Genomic DNA, 22,021 nt, shown 5'->3' with positions numbered 1-22,021 from the left:
CATAATAACACAACATCCATCCCATAGAATGTAAAACTGTGTAGTTGCTGTGTTTCTTAATATCTTTAATCAATCCATTGTCTTTCATAGTGTGCATTGTTTGTGAAGTTTAGTGTTTTTGTTGTTGTTGTCTTTAGTTGACTGTTGACATTTGATTAGTGCTATTATCCAAAAGAACCATCCTATCATTTATAAAATACTGCCTCCAAGATGCTTTCTGAGAATCTATTTCCCTCCCCAGCGATAATTTTCTTACTTTATAAAGCTGTTGATTTCTAGTTTAACACCTTTTCTTCTGGTGATTCTTGATTGTTTTAAAATGGGAACTTAAAAGCTGTTGTAGGATTTAAACTGATGTGGCAAGAGAATTTCAGTGTTCAAAGTCCTTAAGGACCTGCCATTGCAATAAAAATCAAGAGACAGTTATTTAAATGTGATCTACTTTTCCTTTATATGAGGGTATGGGATTATTTGGAGGTCAAAACCATCATAGCATGAACATGTCAGTGGCATGGAAGGTGTTATTATAGGAAGTCCCCATCATGCATGATAGAAAGTGTTTAGAATGTTAGGAATCATGTCTTCAAATTAAGTGCCATTTTATGCAAAATAAACCCAAAAATATTTTCTTGAGAATGAAGCATATCATTTTTACATTCTCCCACTTTGGGATAACTTTTTGTTATTCATATTTTCATGCAATTCTGATCATCATAACTTATTTTAAGTAGTGATGCAAATTTGATATAGTTCTTGGGTTTTTGAAGTTTTTTTTAGTTTTTTTTTTTTTTTTTTTTTTTTTTGTAAAGCAATGGGATTAAGTGGCTTGCCCAAGGCTACACAAGTAGGTAATTATTAAGTGTCTGAGGCAGGATTTGAATTTAGGTACTCCTGACTCCAGGGCCAGTGCTCTAGGTTTTTGAGGTTTTAAAAAAATTTTTTTGGAAATAGAATCTTTTTTCCTTTCTGTTGTGTCTTAAAAATCAAAATGTTTATTTATTGTAATTCAAAATACCACACATCTAACGAAAGGGTTCTGGCCAACATATGGAGCAGGTGGTTTTTATTATTTTAAGACTAGCAGATTTACTGACATAACTTTGAAGACTTTTTTTTTGCAAATGGGGGTGGGGAAGGGAAAAAGATTATGATGAATTCTGAAATATTGTCCCATTGTATTCAGAAGTCATAGATTTTTATTTTTTATTGTCATGCTTGTTTTTTAAATGTGCTTTAATTATTAGCCCAAGGGGGCTTACTAATTCTCCTGGCCTGGGCTCTCAGGTCAGTCTTTTTCTTTTGGATTCAGACTGACTCTGAATGCTTTTAGAAGCTAGCTCTTGGTGGTGCATTTGCTGCATGGCTGAGTTATAATTTATTTCCAGATGTAGGTGCAGTTTCAGCATCAGGCTACTTGTAATATTAGACCAAGAATAATACCTTATTATTAATAGGAAAAAAACTTTTGTGACACTTTTCATTTTCACTTTGGCATTCCAATTATGTTAGATTTGTTTTATACAATTTTTACAATGTTCAAAAGTACTTTTGCATGAACCTTTTTTCTGTATTCTTTTAAAATTTCATTTTGCTTCTGTCAAGTTTTAACATCAGAACTGCAGGAGAGCAGCTTTTGATGCCACATGGTAATATCAACTGAAAAGTGTCATCTTACTTGACTAATAGTTAGCACATTTCTGAAGTGGGTATAATTTAAATGTCTAAGTGGTGATGAAATAAGCAGTTGTTTGGATCTCATGCAGTGGTTCACTTTTCTTCATTAAATTTACACCAGATTTACCTGCATTCCAATTATTTGAAGAGTATTAGTTTGTATGATACTTAGTTTTAGCCATTGTATTAAACCTGTTTGATTTGAGGAAGAAAAAAAGGTTATTTTCATTTTCAAGGGTTTGTCATCATTTTGTTTCTGGATAAATCATATGTTTATTTGTTTCTTCCTAATTTTCATTTTTCTGAAATTGTGAAGTCAGTGCATAAGAACTTTGTCAACTTTCTCTTCATGAATTAATTCAGTTATTTAAGAAAATGAGTTAAATTGGGATTGGCTATGGGTATAGATAACTGAGTTACGACTTTTTGAGTTGAATTATTTTTATATTATATTCTTTAGTACTTAATAAGAAATTCTTTGAGGAACTTCAGTTTCCAGATGCTATCAGTTCAAAGGACCAAAATAGAAGCTATTTTTAAAAATCATTCTATTTGGTTAGTTATGGCAAGTGACTAGTACCTGATGAAATTGTAACTTAATCCTTAAAATTATTCTTTTTTAAGGAGCTGGTAAAGAAAGAAAGTATTATCATTTTGTTCCCTTAATGGTTCCCTCAAAGAGGGTAATAGGACCTCTAATCTATCTTTATTTGAATTAATTTACTCCAGAGTTTCTTAATCAGTTTGCTTCAACACGTCATCAGTATTACCTAGATCATACTAGTTTTTTTTTTTTTGGTAGCTAAGCAGGTTTCCTTGGTTGATTTAGCTTTGGCACCTCACCAGCACTACTTAACCCTTTTTCTTCCCAAATGAGAATTTTGCTTGACTTGGGGGTGGATAAGTTTTTAGGGTATCTTCCTGCTCAGTGTCCCCTTTTATTTTCATTTGAGTTAAATAAAGATAGATTGAATACCATTACTCCCTTTGCTCTTCCTTTCCTTCCCATCCTATACCCCTTCACACTGAGAGATAGCAGTTTAGAACTACATTAAGGGACAGGAAAAAAGGAGGGGATAGAGAAGGCTTTAAGAAAGAGGGCAGGATTGGTAAAGGAATACTTATAAGCAAAACAAATATTGAATATTGAAGGTGGGGAATGTAAAGGGAAGATTAAAAGGAAAGAAAGCAAGTTGTATCAGAGGGAAACCCAAGTGTCAGGCAAACTCCCTTCTATCACCACCTTACTGTTTGTAAAGTAAGAAGTATAAACTAAGAGAAGAAAAATTACAAATGGATGGGATGGAGGGAAATGCATGATTAATAAATCATAAGTGTGAATATGAATATGTACTCACCTATTAAATGTAAGGGGATGGCAGAATGTATAAGAAAGCTTAGATTCTGGCAAATTTTATAGGAAACTCAACCTGAAACACAAAGATTTGCATACAGTTAAATTATTCTAGAGCAAAATCTACTGTGCTTCAACTGAACTTGAAAAAGTAGAGGTAGCAGTCATGATTTCAAATAAGGCTGTTGTAAATATAGATAAGATAAAAAGAGATAAAGTGGGAAATTAATAGTGTGGAACTTTAATTTACCCCTTTCAGATCTAGACAAATCTATCTAGAAGATAAACAAGAAAGAAGTTAAGGACTTGAATAGAACTTTAGAAAGCTAGAGATTATAAATATATGGTGATTTCTGAATGATAATTGAAAAGAATTTCAACACACCATGGAAATAACAAAAAATGACTGTGTTTTAGGGTAAAAATGTAAAAAAAAGAGATACTTAAACCTTATGCTGATCATAAAATGCAATAAAAATATGTATTTGGTAAGAATCTTTAAAAAAGAATTAAGTTTTTGGAGATTATATAACATACTTTTTAGGTTGTTTCTTTTTTTTTTGCAAGGCAATGGGGTTAAGTGGTTTGCCCAAGGCCACACAGATAGGTAATTATTAAGTGTCTGAGGTCGGATTTGAACTCAGGTACTCCTGACTCCAGGGCCAGTATTCTATCCATTGCGCCACCTAGCTGCCCCCTTATGTAACATACTTTTAAAGAGGATGTTGATGATGATGATGATGATGATGATGATGATGATTGTCCTTCATTTTCAAAGAAGAACATGACATCAGACAGTGCCATGACAAGCCATGGATTGGACTTGATTCAGGAGGTACTTTGCTAAGTCACCAGTCTCACTTTCTCCTCCAGAGCCATCTGGATTCAGAGGCCAAATATGAATCTGGATGGCAGGTGGTGGCCCTGGATATGAAGCAGTCAAGGCTAAGTGACTTGTCCAAGGTCACATAGCTAATAAGTATCAAGATTTTGAGGCAGGATTCAAACTCCCATCCTTCTGAGTCCAAGGCCATTGCTCAGTCCACTGTATCATCTAACTGTTTGCTTTTCAAGAACCAATGAATCAAAGAATAAATTATTGATGCAATAGAAAATTTCACCAGTGAAAATGTTAATAATGAGACAACACACCAAGGGATGCAGCTTAAGCATTTCAGTAGAAACATGTAATTTTGATCCACAGAGAGAGAAAGCAAATTGGATCTGCAATTTTTAAAACCTGGGCAACATGTATATATTCTTCTGCAAGCCAATTATAAGAAATAGTAAATTCTACCTCCTCCTACCTGGAAAATCCTGAAGAAGCTGAGTCTTGAAAGTAAGCCAGGGAAATGAAGAAAATGGAGGTGAAGAGGGGCAGTGGAGGAAGCTGGGTTGTGAAGTGGATACAACTTGGGACCTAGAGTCAGGGAGACCTGTGTTCAAATTTGGCATTAGATACTTAGCAGCTTTGTGACCATGAGCCAGTCTTTTTCACCTCTGCTTTGCCTCAGTTTCTTCAGCTATAAAATGAGGATAATAATAGCACCCACCTCCTAGGATTGTTGTAAGGATCAAATGAGATAATATTTATAAAGTCTTAGCCTAGTACTTGATACATAATAGGGATTGTATAAACACTTATTTCCTCCTTCCTCTCCAGAGCATTCAGGGACGGGGGGGGGGGGGGGGGGGGGGGGGGGGGGGGGGGGGGGCAATAGAAAACCAAGAGTGTAAAGATAAGAATGTTGTGTGTGACAAACAGCAGTAGCCAGTGTATCTAGATCATACAGTATATAGAGGGGAATGAAATACCTTTGAAGAAAACTGGAAAGTTAGGAAGGTGTCACATTGTGAAAGGTTTTAAATAACTTTCTGAAGACTTTATTTGATTTTTTGGAAATTACTGGAGTTTATTGAGTAGGTTAAGAGATGGGGGTCAGACCTATGTTTGTTCAGTGATGATGACTTCTATGAGGATCCAGCAAAGGAGACTTTGAAGGGGGCGATAAGATAGATAGAAAAACTATTTGAGATAGTTCTCAAATAGTTTTTCTATCTCATGAAAACCTGGAGAGGAGAAAGTATAAAGGATTATGTGATCATTAAAGAGTGAAGCAAGGTAGAGAAGAATGAGAATTGAGAAAGGGTTATTAGAATTTGTACTGAAACAGTGAATTGGGGGAGAGAGCAGTTTCTTCTCATAAATGATTAAGTCAGAAGCCAGATTGGAAGAACTTTTATTAAATGGAAGAGAAGAAATAAACTCTTCTTAGTAGGTTGTTTTCTCAAGGAGCTGAATCTTTACTCATTTTAGAAAACTGTATTATGAGATCTTAATTAGAGCAGTAGCTTCCACGTCTCTTGTGATCCTGTTGGTGTTTTTTTGGTATTGGAGCCCTTTCTTTCTGTGCAATAAAACTTTTTAGTTGATCTGGATGGTCTAGTTTTTTGGTCAACATTCTTGGGATTTTTGATTTTGATTTTCTTTTAGGAAGTTTTCTCTTTACCCTCTGGTTCTAATAATTTCATCTGGGAGAGAAGTAATAAACTTAAAATGTAGAGACATAATTTTCCAGGCATGGAACAGTGTGATGATTTGTTTTGTTGGATTTTGCATGTTTGTGTTAAGAGTATTTTGGAGTTTGTTTTTTGTTCATTAAAGTTGGGTATTGGGAGTGACAAATTCTAAATGAATATAAAAAGATCTTGGCAGCTTTCATTTATGGTTAGACTGTGGGCTCCTTTTTTGCCTTTCTTTGTATGCCTAGCTCTTAGTACAATGCCTGGAAATTAATAAATGTTTATTGACTATGATTTATTCAAATATATTATGCAAACCTAGATGTTTTTGTATTATAGTTTTGAGGAAGTCAAATTCTAAAATTAGCTTCCTTTGATTTGATCTGCAGGCTAATTTTTAAAATCATTTTTTTTTTAGCTTTTACATTTAACTTTTCTTTTGTATCCTTCCCTCTTTTCTTCCCTATTGTTGAGACTTATCTCATATGATAGAAGAATTTTTTTAAGGTTTTTGCAAGGAAATCGGGTTAAATGGCTTGCCCAAGGCCACACAGCTAGGTAATTATTAAGTGTCTGAGGACGGAATTGAACTCAGGTCCTCCTGACTCCAGGGTCAGTGCTGTATTCACTGCGCCACCTAGCTGTCCCTAGAAGAATTTTTTAAAAGAAAAAAATCAAAAAGAAGAAACAGAAAAAACATTCAGCAAAATCAATTTGGCAATACAGCCATTGTTCCATGTCCATATCATGGACAGCCAAGGGGCTTGGGGGGGGGGTGTGCAGAGGGAAGGAGAGAGAGGTTTGTCTTGGGGGTCATCTTTGTGTTTCAAAACATTTAGCTTTGATTGCTTTATGGTTCTTTCCAACTATATTTGGAACATTGTATATGTTGATTTCTTGACTAAGCTTACTTTTTATTTCATCAATTCACTTAAGTCTTTGCATGCTTCTCTATTCATGCTATTTGTCATTTTTTCAACATAGTAATATTCCATTATATTTTTAGTGCCTCTTCCAATTGTCAGACATTGCTATCCCCCAAAAAGTGCTACTATAACTCTTTTTATGGGTATTTCATGCCTTTCATGTTGTGGAGTTTTTTTCTGTCAGTTGGAATTTTGGTTATGTCTAGATTTATAATATAAAAAACAGTTGATGTCTTCTCTTCTCATATCTCTTGGTCACTTGATGCTTCAAATCTGGGTTGCATTTGAATCTGTTATATGTTGTATGCTAAATAGTTCATGATCATTGCTTTAGTTAACCCTATTTTGGGGCAGCTAGGTGCCACAGTGTTTAGAATACTGGACTTAGAATCCACAAGATCCATCTTCCTTAGTGCAAATCTGACCTCAGTCACTTCCTAACTATAGGATCTGAGCAAGTCACTTCACCCTGTTTGCCTCAGTTTCCTCATCTGTGAAATGTGCCAGAGAAGGAAATGGCAAACCACTCTGGTATCTTTGCCAAGAAAACTTGAAAAGGGGTCATGAGTTGGAAGAGATTTAGAAACAACTCAGCTATAACAAAAATCTCCAATTGTTCAGAATTAAATGACACAATATTTGAGGAATGTTAACCTTTGAAAGTATATAAATCGCATCTCTCATTCAGAAGCAGAGTTGTTCACAGAGATGCTTTATGATTTTTCCTGTTCCCTTGAAGTTTTTATATAAGGTTTTGTATAAGGTGCTCAGTATAGGAATTAATGCTTTGTTTATTATAAGAACTGTGTTTAGTTCACATTATATTAACATTTTTGGCCTCAGAATAGCAGGTAAAAAAGACTTTTTTTTGTCAAATTTAGGGAAATACAACATTGTTCATGTTATTTAAGATTATTTTAATGACCAAAGATTTGTGTCTCTGTGCTCTGATAAGCCTAATTGTAACAATTGTCATAAGTTATTTCAGGAATACCATGAAATATGAAATATGCATTACATGAAAAGTAGTATTAAAGTTAGCCTACCTTTCCACCCATTCCTGTCCTAGATTGCCTTTAGGTTTAGTCTTAATAAAATAAGATATTTGTAAAGAGTTAGCTAAAGTGGTTGGTACTTAGTAGATACTTAATGAATGCTTATTCCCTTTCCTTTTAATCAAAAGGACATTTAAAAAAAGTAGGTGCTATACTGTGTAAGCAGATAAAGACATGTATAAACATGGTGAAAAATGGAAATGACAGCTAATCTGGAGGCAGGCAAATTCTTAGCTATTTATGAATTTATCAGTATAACTTAATCACTTCTTCAAATTCATTAATGAAATAACAAAATTTGTTTTTGAAATGACTAATTGTTGCATCCTAGATCTATAAACCTGTTCAATAGCTAATTATCTCTGAAAGAGGAGCATAATAAGAGCCTCTGGTAGTGAAATTCTTCAAGTAAAAGGCAAGAATCTTTTTTACTTATTTTTGCAGCTCAGTCTTATAAAGAATTTGAACCCAATTTTATGATCACTGGCTTGGAAAGTGAATGGATCAAGACAGATTATGGAATTATTGTGGGAACAGGGCAGTGTGTCCTCCACAGGGATCAGAAAAAGGAGATCTAGTTTATTTCTTTTAAAGTAAGGAGATCTCTAGTTTATTTCTTTTAGAGTATCATGATAAAATTGCTATCTTTTAGAATATGTAAGAAAAGGGTCTTAATGATTGTAATTATGAATAGCAGATTTTTTCCTCTATACTGAAGAAGCAAAACAAAACAAAACATTTGACCATTGGCCAACTGGACCATTGTGTTATTCTTTTTATGTTGCCTTTTTTGCAGCATAATATCTTTAATACTTCAAATGACAGTAAATACTACTTTTGTTTGAGGAGATATAGAGATCCTCTATACAGATTGTGGGCTAATAAACCCAAAACAATCCATCATCCTCTGTCCAACCTTCTGGTGATGAAGACTGGTCTGTAAACGGCAATTGCATCCCATGATCATTATCCCCACACATTTTTATGTATATGTATAGATTAGACTACCATATTGTTTTCTGGGGGAGATACAAAGTTCAGCTAAGGCGGATAGAAAGGTTCTCTCAAGATTAGTATTGTTTACAAAATTATAATGTTACCTGGTGGTTAACCTTGAACTTGACTGAGGATGAGGGGCCAGTGATTTTAGAGCAGAAGAATATCAAGGGTATCTAAGAAGAAATGTTGTTATGGTAGGTGGATGGGAGTCAGGAGTTGTGGGGCTTTGAGGGAGGGAGAAGAGAGTGGACTTAAGGTTTTGGGGAGCTCAGAACCCCCTTCCCAGCGCCGGGTAGTGGTTTGGTTCCTTCTGGATGCCAAATAGGCCAGCTTTGTTGAGTAGCTTTTTTAGCTATTGACTTGAGACAGGTAGTACTTCCCCAAACTTTTTTTTAGGTTTTTTTTTTTTTGCAAGGCAAATGGCGTTAAGTGGCAGGGTTAAGTGGCGGGGTTAAGTGGCGGGGTTAAGTGGCTTGCCCAAGGCCACACAGCTAGGTAATGATTAAGTGTGTGAGACCGGATTTGAACCCAGGTACTCCTGACTCCAGGGCCGATGCTTTATCCACTGCGCCACCTAGCCGCACCTTCCTCAGGCTTTCTTTAGAGAAGGCTTAGGTGCACCTGAATGCACAGGAACATCCTGCCTCCTCAGTTTCCTGTTGTGTGTGTTTTATCTTCCTTGGAATAGAAACCTTTCAAGGGCTAGTATTGTCTCTTATTTGTATTCCTAGTACTTGGCACAGTGGTGTCACGTGAAAGAATCATAATAAGTGGTTTTATTGATAAAATGATTGACTAACATAGACTGATTATGTATGTTATATTAGACCCAAGTTACTTTTGGATCCCAGAGCTACCAAATTCTGGCACAAGGACAGGTGCAGGTTTTCAACAGCTGGCCCTTGAATGCTTGGATGAACCCATTGTGTCTGGGTCTAAGCTTGGGGCAGTGTGAGAATGAATGTGGCTTTGAGGATTTTTAAATCCCATATGCCGAACAATTCTAGACATATCACTGTTTAAAGGCCAACTTTTAGAATGTATCATGATTTTTTAAAAACATGTCTATTATGATACTTAGTCCTTATTTCTCTGCAAAGTAGGTGTCATTGTTATTCCTATTGTATGGATGAGATAATTGAGACTAAGAGAAATCAAGTGATTTACCCATTAGGTAAGTCTGAGGGAGAATTCAGATTCAGTTTGTCCTGGTTGCTGTTCAGTCTTTTTTGTACCCTATGAGGAATGAACTAATCATAAAACATTGGATAAGGTCATGGTTAGACCAGTTAACAGAAGGGAAATAAAGTAATGCTATAAATGGGTTGTATGAGAGTCACTCTGTCCGAGTCTGCATATATCACTATATAGCTGGGCAGCTCCTCTGGCTTGGTAAAGGCTACTCATAAAGTTATGAATTTAATGAAGGAAATGTAAAATTACACATAATGTCAGAAATGTAGCAAAAGTTTCTCATAGTTAAAGGGATTATATGTTTGTGTATATGTATCAGAACCTCTAAGAAGGGAAGTCCAATTTCATACTGTTTCTCTTAAAATGTGGGCCTGTTTTCCATGTAATCACGTGGTTTTTATTTTTATTTTGTATTAAAAGTAGTTTTCTGTTTAATTGGGAAATGGAGATAGAGAACTTGAGCCTATCTTGTAGTCAGATCATGTCCCTGATATTAGCTCTATGTCCTGGGGAAATTTCTTAACTAACCAGTGCCTTAAGTTACACATCACAGCCACTACTGGATGATCTATCTTTCTTTCTTTCTTTCTTTCTTTCTTTCTTTCTTTCTTTCTTTCTTTCTTTCTTTCTTTCTTTCTTTCTTTCTTTCTTTCTTCCTTCCTTCCTTCCTTCCTTCCTTCCTTCCTTCCTTCCTTCCTTCCTTCCTTCCTTTCTTTCTTTCTTCCTTTCTTCCTTTCTTTCTTCCTTTCTTCCTTTCTTCCTTCCTTTCTTTCTTTCTTTCTTTCTTTCTTTCTTTCTTTCTTTCTTTCTTTCTTTCTTTCACAGTAGGGTTAAGTGACTTGCTCAAGGTCACATAGCTAACTAATTATTACCTGTTTGAGGTGATATTTGAATTCAGGTCCTCCTGACTACAGGGCCGGTGCTGTATCCGCTCTGCCCCCTAATTGTCCCTGGATATTCTGTATGATGACAAAATCATAGGTCTGGATTATCTTAATTCATTGTTTGCCTTGCTATCTGCCCATATGTACTGATGGACAGTCATGTGGTACAGTGGATAGAGCACTGGTCCTGGAGTCAGGAGGACCTGAATTCAAATGCGGCCTCAGACACTTAATAATTACCTAGCTGTGTGACCTTGGGCAAGTCACTTCACCCTGACTGCCTTGCATCAGGACCTTCCTGATTCTTATCTGGCCACTGTCTGTGGAGGAGAAAGTGAAACTGGTGACTTAGCATAGTCTCACTTGTGGGTCTTGGATCACCTCCTTGATGTCACGGACTTCTTCAGGAATGAAGGTCAAGCATCATTCACTGATGGACAAACTTTGAATTGGTTATTATAGATTAGACAGTAGGTGTCCTAAATCCACTTAGTTTTTCCTGTGTGAATAGTTAGGCCAAAATTTTTTGAGTAATTATGGGTTTCTCACGGACAGGCTACAGTATTTCAGGGCTGCTTAAAGCAATCAAGATAGGGCCATGCCCTAATTGGAGCATCTGGTGGCACATCCCTATGCAGCCCCATGGGACTGAGGCACAGTGCTGCATCTCTTCCATGACAGGATTGACTGACTGGCAAATTTCTGTCTTATTTTAAACCTTAGCATTGACAGTCAGAGGGTGGTTGCACATATTATTTGTTAGTTCTTTTGTGTGGGAGACATCTTGTTGAAGAAGAACCTGCAAAGAAGTTATTCTTAGCTGCTCAATTTTTTTTTTTATGATCAATGAAAAGGAGCATCCTAATGAAATAGGGAAAAAAAGGAGATTATACTACTTTTGGGAAACTGTGGTTCTTCTAGTGATCCCATCTTCTTCCTGAAACCAAGATCCATTTTCAGTATTGCTGTGGTTTTGGAGATTTATAGCTGCAAGTCATAGAATATTAGAGTCTGGAAATAATTGAGCTTGGGTATCATGCCTTATAGAAAAGAGAAATGCATGGTAAACATGAACAGGTTGTAGCACATTGCAGACAAGGATTTCTGAAGCTGAATTATATAGATTGTCACAAAAAAAGCAATTGTGCCAGACACTATGTTAAGAGCTTTATCATCACATTTGATCCTCATAAAAACCCTGGGAAGTGGGTACTGTGATTATCTCCATTTTACATTTGAGGAGACTGAGTAAAACATGTTACATGACTAGCCCTGGGTAACATGGTAAGAATCTGAACTGAGATTTGAACTCAGGTATTTCTGACTCCAATTTTCAGTACTTTCTACTGTACTACCACACTGCCTCTGATGCAGCTTTAATAGTTTTAAAATGCACTGCAACTTTTGGGAAACCCTATATAATCCACTTTTAGTTTTCTTGCACTTGTTTTCATAATGGAGTCTTCATTTTTCCTAGCCTAAATGCTAAGTAATATAATTTTCCCTAACTCTCCCACCTTTATGTATCAATTTATTATAAAATCAAGGTAGAGGCTTAAAAACTGAGAGAGAAAGGGTTGTGGGATTTCTTTTTAGAACCAATTTTTCTCATGCCCTCTTGTGTTTTATACTGAAATTGGTTAGTTTAAGGCCACCTAGTTCCTTTGCATTGGATCGCAATTATACATAAGCAACATAACCTTATTTATGAAAATAAGTTTTAAAAAGATTTGATGTAGTTGTAATAGCTTTTTTTTTTTGGTCAAGGCAGTGGGGCTAAATGACTTGCCCAAGGTCACACAGCTAGGTAATTATTACGTATCTGAAGTTGGATTTGAACTCAGGTCCTCCTGACTCCAGGGCCAGTGCTCTATCCACTGCATCACCTAGTTACCCCTGTAGTAGCTTTTTTAAAGTATGTAAGCCCTTCTCAGCTTATTGTGCTTAGAAATTTTTTTTTCTTTTGAACTGAACATAGAATGCAGAACATGAGCCCAAATCCAGATTGTTTATATAGTCATACACATCTATGTGTATTGATACATGTATACAGATACTATAAATAAATGTTTGAAAATAATGTTTAGTGATAAGCTTGACTGGAGGCTAGCTTATTGCTTGAAGAATTTGTTTTTCCAATTAGGCATTAAAAAAAAAAAGGACAATCAGGTTATAAAACACTTAAAAATAGGAATCAAATAAGGCTATTGCTGTTTTTTTCCCACTCATTTTCTTCAGTATTTCAGAGACTCATGAATGAATCCATGGGGTTATTTGCTGTATTTCACAGTCCCTTAATAAATTGTGATATAAAGAGGGTATACCTGCCATCAAGCCTGTGTGGTCACATTCTTCTACTCTGTAGGACTTGCTAATCCTGCCCTGGCCCAGTCTTTGAGCCTCCAGGGTCCTTCCCATCCACCATGATTTAGGCATTAGAACAGAATTTCTGTAGGACTTAGCAGTGGAAGTGAGAGCTAGTGTTTCTGCAATGTGTTAAGATTTGAAGTACGTTGACTTCTGAATGCCACACATCAGGAACTATGCCCCCTTCCATAATACTGAATTGTGCATATCCTTATGTCCAGCTAAAGGAAGACAGAGAACAGGTACACCTGTCAGAATCTGTATTTTTACAAATGAGGAAATTGAGGCAAGCAGATGCTTAAGTGATTTGCCCAGGGTTATACTGCTAGATATGTATGAATCAGAGGTATGATTTGGATGCTTTCCTGCTCCATGTCTAGTTTTCTATCCACTGAAATGCCTCTCACTACCTCTTGTGATTATATTTAGACTCTCCTCAAGCAATATAATGACTAGGTTTAAGCATTTTTGAGGAATTTTACGGTAAGATTTCTTGATTTTTTTATTTTTTGATGATTTGGGGAATTCTTTGACTTGGACTTTTGGAAAAAATTATTTCTTAGAATGGTAAATATTAAATATTTAATCCATTAAATTAAATCTGTTAATCCATTAAAATGGATAGTATTAGTAATGTTTTAGAAACAACCATTTTTTAGAAGATCATTGAGAACAGTGAACATATAATATACTGAGTTCAATTAATTTTTATATGCATTTATTTATGTTTTGGCTTCATGTAAAAATAAATTTCAATAATCATTTTTTGTAAGGTTTTAAATTCTACATTTTTCTTCCTCCCACTCTTTCTTCCTCTACTCCCCTTGACAGAGAGCATTCCAATATAGGTTAAACATGTATAACTAAGTTAAACATATTCTCATATTAATCATATTGTGAAAGAAAAATCAGAATAAAAGGGGGAAAAAGCCATGAGAGGGGGAAAAATATAAAACAAATTTTAAAAATTGAAAATAGTAAGCTTTTGTCTGCATTCAGACTCCATAGTTCCTTCTCTGGGTGGGGATAGTATTTCCCATCACAAGTCCTTTAGAATTGTCTTTGATTATATCCTTTGAGAAGAGCAAGTCCATCCTACTTGATCATCACACAGTCAACAATTAATTTTTTATAAGCATTTATTTAGGACTTCTTTGTACTTGTTTCTGTAGTGGAAGATAGAAAAATTAGAAGTTTCTTCATCTGCACTTGAATTTTCAGTCTAGTTAAAGATATGTAAAGTAAGCAACTGGAGAATGATTTTTGTGACAAATTTATTCTGAAATTGTCAAAGACATATAAACATTTATACAAAAAACAGAAAAAGAGGCTGTTCCGTATATGGAACTGCAATTCGCCTACCTACAGCTTTTTTTTAAAAATATAAATTCAGTAATAAATTTCATAATTGTCCTTTTCTTTGTTTCCTTTCAGTATCTTTCTGTCCTTTTCTGTGCATTTCAAAATTGCTTTAAGGACATTTTCCCTTTTAGGGGCATCATTTTTGCTAGTCAACAAAAACCCTTTTCTTGTAACAAATGTTATAAAGCAAAATAAATCCACACATAGACCATGTGTAAAAGTATCTTATTTGCACCTCCGATTCCTCCATTGCCTTTTTGTTAGAAGGTACACATTCAGAGTTGTGTAAGTTGTTTTTCTTTAAAATATTGTATTCAGAGTATATATTATTTTTCTGGTTCAGTTCACTACATTGTACATCAGGTCATACTGATTTTCCCAGATTTCTCTAAATCTACCATTGTTTCAGTAATATTCCATTATTCACTCGTATACCACAATATGTTTGGCTATTTTTCAGTTAATGAGGAAACCTTAAACAATTCTGAACATGTAGATCCTTTTCCTATTTCTTCTTTGAGGGTATGGTTTAGTACTGGTATAGGTGGATCAAAGGGTATACATAGTTTAATAACTTTTGGAGTATATTCCAAATAGTTTAGAGATCAGCCTATTTAGTATTTTCACTGGAATTGTTCTTTATTAATGTTTTCTTTTATATTTTGAATTGTTAAGGGATAGGGACTGGCTCTCTAATTTCATTGGAATTGGGAATTCTCAGGTACAGAATTCCTAATGTTGAGCAAACTCAATATTCAAATCTTGAACTCCCATGTACTTTAAAAGTAGGGTCATTATCCCAAATTTTTACTTTTAAATGAAATCTAGTGTCAAGTTCCTGTTGATTACTTACTCAGGTCTACTGTGGATTTGGAAATTTGGGGTGAGCAGTCCAATTAACTTGTCAGAATATTTGATGAGAAGTGGTTTGTTAATTTTCAAAATAGAACTACTTCATATATGGAAGAGTTAAGGAGCTTTTGGAGAAAGTGTGGCTATTTGACACTTACTAGGCTTTTGCTATCCAAATCACATCCTTTGTGGATTACATAACCAAGGTTATATGAGGGCAAAATTATAGTTATTATTGGTGACTTATTTGGTCATAGCTTTAGGAGGCCCCAGACTACCAGTTGCTCCAGAATTTTTTGAGTTTAAGTAGAATACACTTTACCCTCTGCCTCATTTCCTTTCGTTAAAATATATTTTCTTCAAGATGGTGATTGGGTGGGGGTGGGGGGAAATTGGAAGGGTCCAGTACTAGAATGGAACTTATTCAGATGTTTAATGAAGAGCTTTTTCTCATTGTATGAATGGTCATGGGATAATAACAAATGAGTTATAGCCGTTCAGCAAGGAAAGGAAAGAGGGAATATGTAAAGAGGAAACAAAGCTATCACTTCTTACAAATAGTATGATAGATTACCAAAAAACGAATTGAAATGGTAAAAGAGGCAACTAAATGGCACAGTAGTAATGTTTTACATTTGGAGTCAGGGAGACCTGAATTTAAATCTTGCTCAGACTCTTAATTTATGACTATGGGCAAGTTTCCTTATCTATAACCTATCTGGGCTCAGTTTCCTTATCTATAAAATGAAGAGAATAAATTGTACCTATTTATGTGACTTATGAGGATCAAGTTGAGATTATTTTAAAGAATGAATGTAAATATTTGCTTTTATTAGTAAGTAGACATTCTCTATATTACCAGCAAATCAAACAGAAGAGAAAAAGAGAATTTCATTCAAAATAGCTGTAGAATGTATAAATACTTGAGAGTCTACCTACAAGAAAAATATAGAAACTATGAAAAAGCTATAAAATATATATAGTAGAGAAATATATAAATCTAAATAATTAGAGAAATAGTACTTTCTCATGAATATGCTAAGAAATATAATAAAAATGACAGTGCTGTGCTGCCTAAAATTATTTATTCAATGCCTTACAATTTAAACTATCAAAGGATCATTTTACAGGGCAAGAAAAAATAACAAAATTCATTTAGTGGAACAGAAGGTAAAAAATTTTGAGATGGAATGGAAAAAGAAAAAGTTAAAAGTTGTCATAGCAGAACGTAGGATACTACAAAGCAATAAACACTAAAATGAATTAGTCCTGGTTAATAGAGGTTGATAAATGGAAGAGATTATGTACACCAGTGTTGTCTAACTCAAATAGAAATGAGTCCCTGGGGGCGGCTAGGTGGCAGAGTGGATAGAGCACCGGCCCTGGAGTCAGGAGGACCTGAGTTCAAATGTGGCCTCAGACACTTAAAAATTACCCAGCTGTATGGTCCTGGGCAAGCCACTTAACTCCATTGCCTTGCAAAAAAAACCAAAACAAAACCTAAAAAAAAAAAAGTCCCTGGACTGAATACTGACTTAGAAAGCCACAAAGTAATGTTTTCTGTGACATAAGGTATTTTGCTAAATATTTCCCAATTATACTTTAAACTGAGTCTTGCCCCATTGACTGCCTACTGCAAACTGTACATAACATAATTTTCTGCATAATAAACTCAAAGATCCCATCTCCTTGGGCAAGAATTTATAATTTAACAGAAATTTCTTGGAAGACTGTAAACTAATCTGCCAGAAAGTAGATAACATCTCATATCATTTATTAATTTAAGTTTCATATGAATATGTGACTTAACATAAAGAATGACATTATGAACCAATTAGAGGAACAAAAGAAGAAATTACCTTTTGAGTCTATGATTTAGAGATCATTCATTGACAAACAAACACCAGAGAGGATCACAGAAAATAAAATAGAACATTTTGATTAAATAATTTTTTTTTTTCAAGGCAATGGGGTTAAGTGGCTTGCCCAAGGCCACACAGCTAGGTAATTATTAAGTGTCTGAGGTTGGATTTGAATCCAGGTACTCCTGACTCCAAGGCCGGTGCTTTATCCACCACGCCACCTAGCTGCCCCATAAATAAAAATTTGAAAATTAATTGCATAAACAAAAATGAAAAGAAAAATGAGGAAGTGAGTTTTTCTGACAAAATCAATAAGAAATAGATTTGAATTTATAAGAAAAAGAACCATTCCATAATAGATCAATAAATATTCAAAGGTTGTTTTGTGGTTTTGTAAGAAAAAAAACACAAGCCATCAAACTGACATGAAAAATTGCTCCAAATTGCTATTAGAGAAACGTCAATTAAAGCAACTTTTAGATTCTATCTTGCACCCATCACATTAGTAAAGAGGACAGCAAAGAAAAATTAAAATTTTTGGAGAGGCTGAGAGAAAATATGAACACTTTAGTTTACTGCCTTGTTGGTGGAACTGTCTGTTTTGAAAATTGGTTTGAATGATGCCTCTAAAGTCACTAAGCTATGCTAGGCCTGGCCCCCAAAGAGCTTTTTTTTTTTTTTTTAAAAGAGGAAAGGAGTGTGCAAAAATACTTATAGCAGCTTTTTTTTGGTAATATCAAATACCAGGGAACTTAGTGGGTGCCCATCGATTGGGAAATTGCTAAAATAAATTATGTAACAGAATAGCTTTGTCAGTCAGCTAGGCTTTATTAAGCCCTTACTATGTGCCTGGGCTTGTGTTAATTAATAGCTCCGGGGATCCAGAGAAAGGCAAAAAATAGCCTATGTTCTTCAGGATCAGCTAGTGAGACAACATGTTAACACTGAATATAAGTTACATTGTTGTTGCTTGTCCTTTCCTCTTTTGAAGAGGACCAACGACATCAGGAGGGCCATGTCTTGACTTGCAAGTGAATTGAAGTGCAATAGAACTGTGCAGTCATCAGCCCCACTCTCTCCTTCAGAATCATCAGAGGCCAGTGGCAAGACAAAGGTCAGGATGCTTGTCTAATAGATGACCTTAGTCTTTTTAAGCTAAAATTATTTCCCAGGTCTTGGTTTGTCTAAGGCAACAGCCATTCAGTAATTAAAAGCTAGTTAGGAATAGAGGCAACAGATGGCCTAGTTTGTATTCACAAAAGACTCAGTCTGGAAGCACAAGACCCTCTGAGTTTCTAGCCAGAGCAGATAATTTGGAACTAGTATCCCAGGGAAGGCACTTGGATGACTAAGAAAGACTTCTTGCAGAATAGATATTTTAGAGCCTGGATGTGTAGGAGGATGATGGTACTCTTGTTTGGGAAGTTAGGAAGAGGGGAAGGTGGTAGTGGTGGCCCTGGGGGGGTGGGGAGGGGGTAGAGGATGAATGGAGGGTTTCAGAAACACTTGAAGTTAGTAGAACTATCTATCTATGTGTGTGTGTATATGTGTGTGTGTGTGTCTGTGTATATGAAATAAATTTTTTTTGAAAGACTTCAACACAATGACCAATCCATAAATCCAAAGCAATAATATGAAGATACTACTTAGCTTTTGACATAGGTAATGAATTCTTTGTGCAGAATGAAAATGTAGCCAACATTGGAATTTGTTTTGCTTGACACTGCCTATTTGTTATAAACATTTTATTTTCTTATTTTTTAAATTTTGGATATGTGAGAGAGGAATATAAAAATAAAAACCCAAGTTTGAAGGTGGGAAGAAAAGTTTGGTATAGAGTAGTGTCCCCCATCTTCCTAATTTTCTCCCCCCCCCACAATAAAAAGAAAGAGGAAGAGAGGAGGGTAATTGAAGTAGTTTATTTATAAAAAGCATAGTAATGAGGAAGGGTCAGAAAGAATTAGATACAAGCAAGATTACTTTGAAAGTAAGGTTGACTTTGTTATATCTTTGGAAGGAAAGCTGCACTGTCCACTGTGGAGAACTGCAGTTTCATGGACAACCTTCCATTTCTGATCTACAGAAATGCCTGTTTTATTTGGTGTTAAGACAGAAAACAAAAGTACTCACAATTTGACTTCTTGTATCTAATTTTTTTCATTTGCATTATTTTGGTGTTTGTTTTCTTGGTTCTGTTTTATTTTCACTCTGCATTACTTAATACAAGTCTTGTATGTTTCTATGAATTCCACATATTTTTAATTTTTTATGTTTATGTACTGAATTACGTACAGCTTTCCCCAACTCATGGATGCCCATTTTCTCTCCACAAAAATGACTTATAGATATTTTGGGTTATCTATTTACCTTTCCTTACATATTTGACCTCCTTTGGGTATATATCCAGTAATAAGATGCTGGTAAAAGAGTAAGGAAATGAAGTCACTTTTCTTGCATAATTTTTTATTTCCCAGAAAGACTGATACAAGTCACAGATCTTCCAACAGTGTAAAAGTGTACCTGTCTTCCCTTAGACTCTTCAACAATGGTGATTTTCTTTTAGGGTCAACTTGGTCAGCTTACTGGTGTGGGAGAGAACTTGAGTTGTTTGAACTTGCCTTTCTCCTGGTTATTTTGATATTGAGATTCTTAGATGAAATAATTTGTACAAAGCATTTCACAAACTTTTAAAGTGCTACATGAAATGTGAACTGCTCTCATTATACTTCTCAGTCATGGGAAATAGACTGGGATCTCTACTTCAGTGTTCCTCATCCTGAAGATTGCATAAATTCTCTCTTTTTTGAGCACTTGAAGGTGTTCTCAGTAGAGGAATAGGGAGTTTAATTTATGGTAAAAGGAAAATTAGGTGAACTGGGTCCTATTCCCTTGTCTGTCTTTCTGTGCTTAGGGCACATCGTCTTTTAATCTATAGAAATTCTATTTCTTCTTGTCTGTAATATGAAGGGAGGGGGTGAACCAAGCAATTTCTGAAATCACTTCCAGCTCAAAAATTCTATAACTTTACAGGTTTTTGTTATTGTTGACAGTCTCTTAGGGGCCACATTTGGAGTTTTTTTGGCAAATAAATTGGAATGATTTGTCACTTCCTTCTTCAGTTCATTTTGCAAATAAGGAACTGTTACAACCAGGGTCAAGAGACTTGCCCAGAGTCACAGTTAGTAAGTTTTGGGGGTCAGATTTGTTAAGACTCTCAGTTAAGAGAGTCTTCTCATTCTCACTCCAGGACTGATACTCAGTTCACTGTGCCATATGGCTACTTCTCACAGATTTATGCCTAGCCATTTATGTGGTGCTGATCTAGGTAGTGAAAGAATTTCATTCCAGTATGAAATCCAATAATTCGATCCCTCCATGGAAATAAACCATCTCATGTTTCTCCAGCTAGGTAGGCTGTTGCCGATAAGGTTTTGTCTCTTGATTTGACTTTTATAGTTTAAATAAAATTGTTTTGAGTTTTTCTTTCTTTGAAATGATATCTTGGTAGATAGAAATTTGAGTACTCAGAGTTTAAAAATTGAGAAATTGCCTATTCTTGGCATATGTTTACATCATGCGCCAGTAATTTGATAAAGTGAGGGTTTTCCCTTTACTAATAATGATTTCAGCTTCTCCATAACTTCAGTTTTATGAGTTGCTATGGATCAGAAAATTAATTACCTGTTTGCTAAGTTTATGGTGATTATTGTCTCTAAGTTGAGATGGGATGGTCTTTGGGTGATAATTGTAGTGTCTTGCTGGACCAGTTCTTAGTTTTCTAGCTAGCCTTGGGAATTTTGTAGCTTTTTTTAAAGACAGGGTTTCTTCTAGTCCAAAAAAAAGAAACATTTAAGTGGAATATTCAGGGTTGTTTATTGTACATTTGTGCAAATCCATCTACTCAATTTACATCTTAATGGAATTGGTTCCCTTAGAAATCCTTGACTGATGTTTTTCCTTTTCAGTGCAATGGCAACAGACATAAAATAACATTTTCAGAATTTTGAGATATCTGTTGTGCCTGATTGAGTTTTCCTTTTTTGTTTAAAGTTATTTTCTTATTAAATGATCAGATAAAAAAAGCATCACATTGTTGTCTAACCTACAGGAGCAGCTAGAGAAATGCTTATTTCCCTCATAATTTTCTACCAATAAACTGCAATTGGTGTTTTTTTTAATAAAGCTTTTGTGATAAAATTTTGCCACACCTGTTTTTAATGCCTCCCACAATTTGATTGGTAGTTTTATGATAATTTATAATTATATATATATTTAAATACAGTATATAAACAAATGTAATATATTATATAAATTACATTTTTAAAATAATAAATGTAAAATTCATTCAGATTATTTTAGGCAGGTGTAGTAAATTATTAACTTAAAAGAATGTAATCTTATTTTTGAGGGAACAGTGTTGTACAGTGAAAGTTCTAGATTTGTAGTCAAAAGACATTTGAATTTTGATCTGCTATTTTTGTAATCTTGGGCAAGTCAGTTAAGCCTTCTAAACTTTAGTTTCCTTATTTATGTTGTACCAGGTTACCTAAAAAGACCTAAAGTTTTTGATCAGTGTGGGAGTATGGATGAGGGTGGGAGGGTGGACAGGGTCAGTGGGAGCTGTAGTGGTGGATATATTTTAGTGTGCCTTTTACTTTATTTTATTTTATTTTTTAGGGTTTTTTTGCAAGGCAAATGGGGTTAAGTGGTTTGCCCAAGGCCACACAGCTAGGTAATTATCAAATGTCTGAGACTGGATTTGAACTGTCCAATCCTCAATCAGCAACCATCTTGGTCCTCTTTCACTGGAAAGTCCTATAGACATTTCAAAATGGTGTTCTTTAATATCTCCACCACTACTCCCTACCCACTTCTGAGCTTCCCTCTTACTGCTGAGGTTACTCCCATTCATACTCTCAGTCATCTAGGCTTGCAGTGTCAGAGTCTTCCTTGTCTTCTGTTCTCTGTT

General features: G+C 35.1%; 1 protein-coding gene across 3 annotated transcripts in view; it reads left to right on the top strand.

The window, feature by feature from the left end:
* The window catches only part of PRDM2 (PR/SET domain 2), a 138,737-nt gene that overhangs the window by 16,719 nt on the left and 99,997 nt on the right, over positions 1-22,021 (top strand). The gene's annotated exons all lie outside the window — the stretch shown is intronic.

The sequence above is a fragment of the Macrotis lagotis genome, chromosome 1 (assembly GCF_037893015.1).
Source record: "Macrotis lagotis isolate mMagLag1 chromosome 1, bilby.v1.9.chrom.fasta, whole genome shotgun sequence".
Lineage (NCBI taxonomy): Eukaryota > Metazoa > Chordata > Mammalia > Peramelemorphia > Peramelidae > Macrotis > Macrotis lagotis.
The sequence above is the reverse complement of the archived record's forward strand: the minus strand, read 5'-3'. Positions and strand labels throughout refer to the sequence as shown.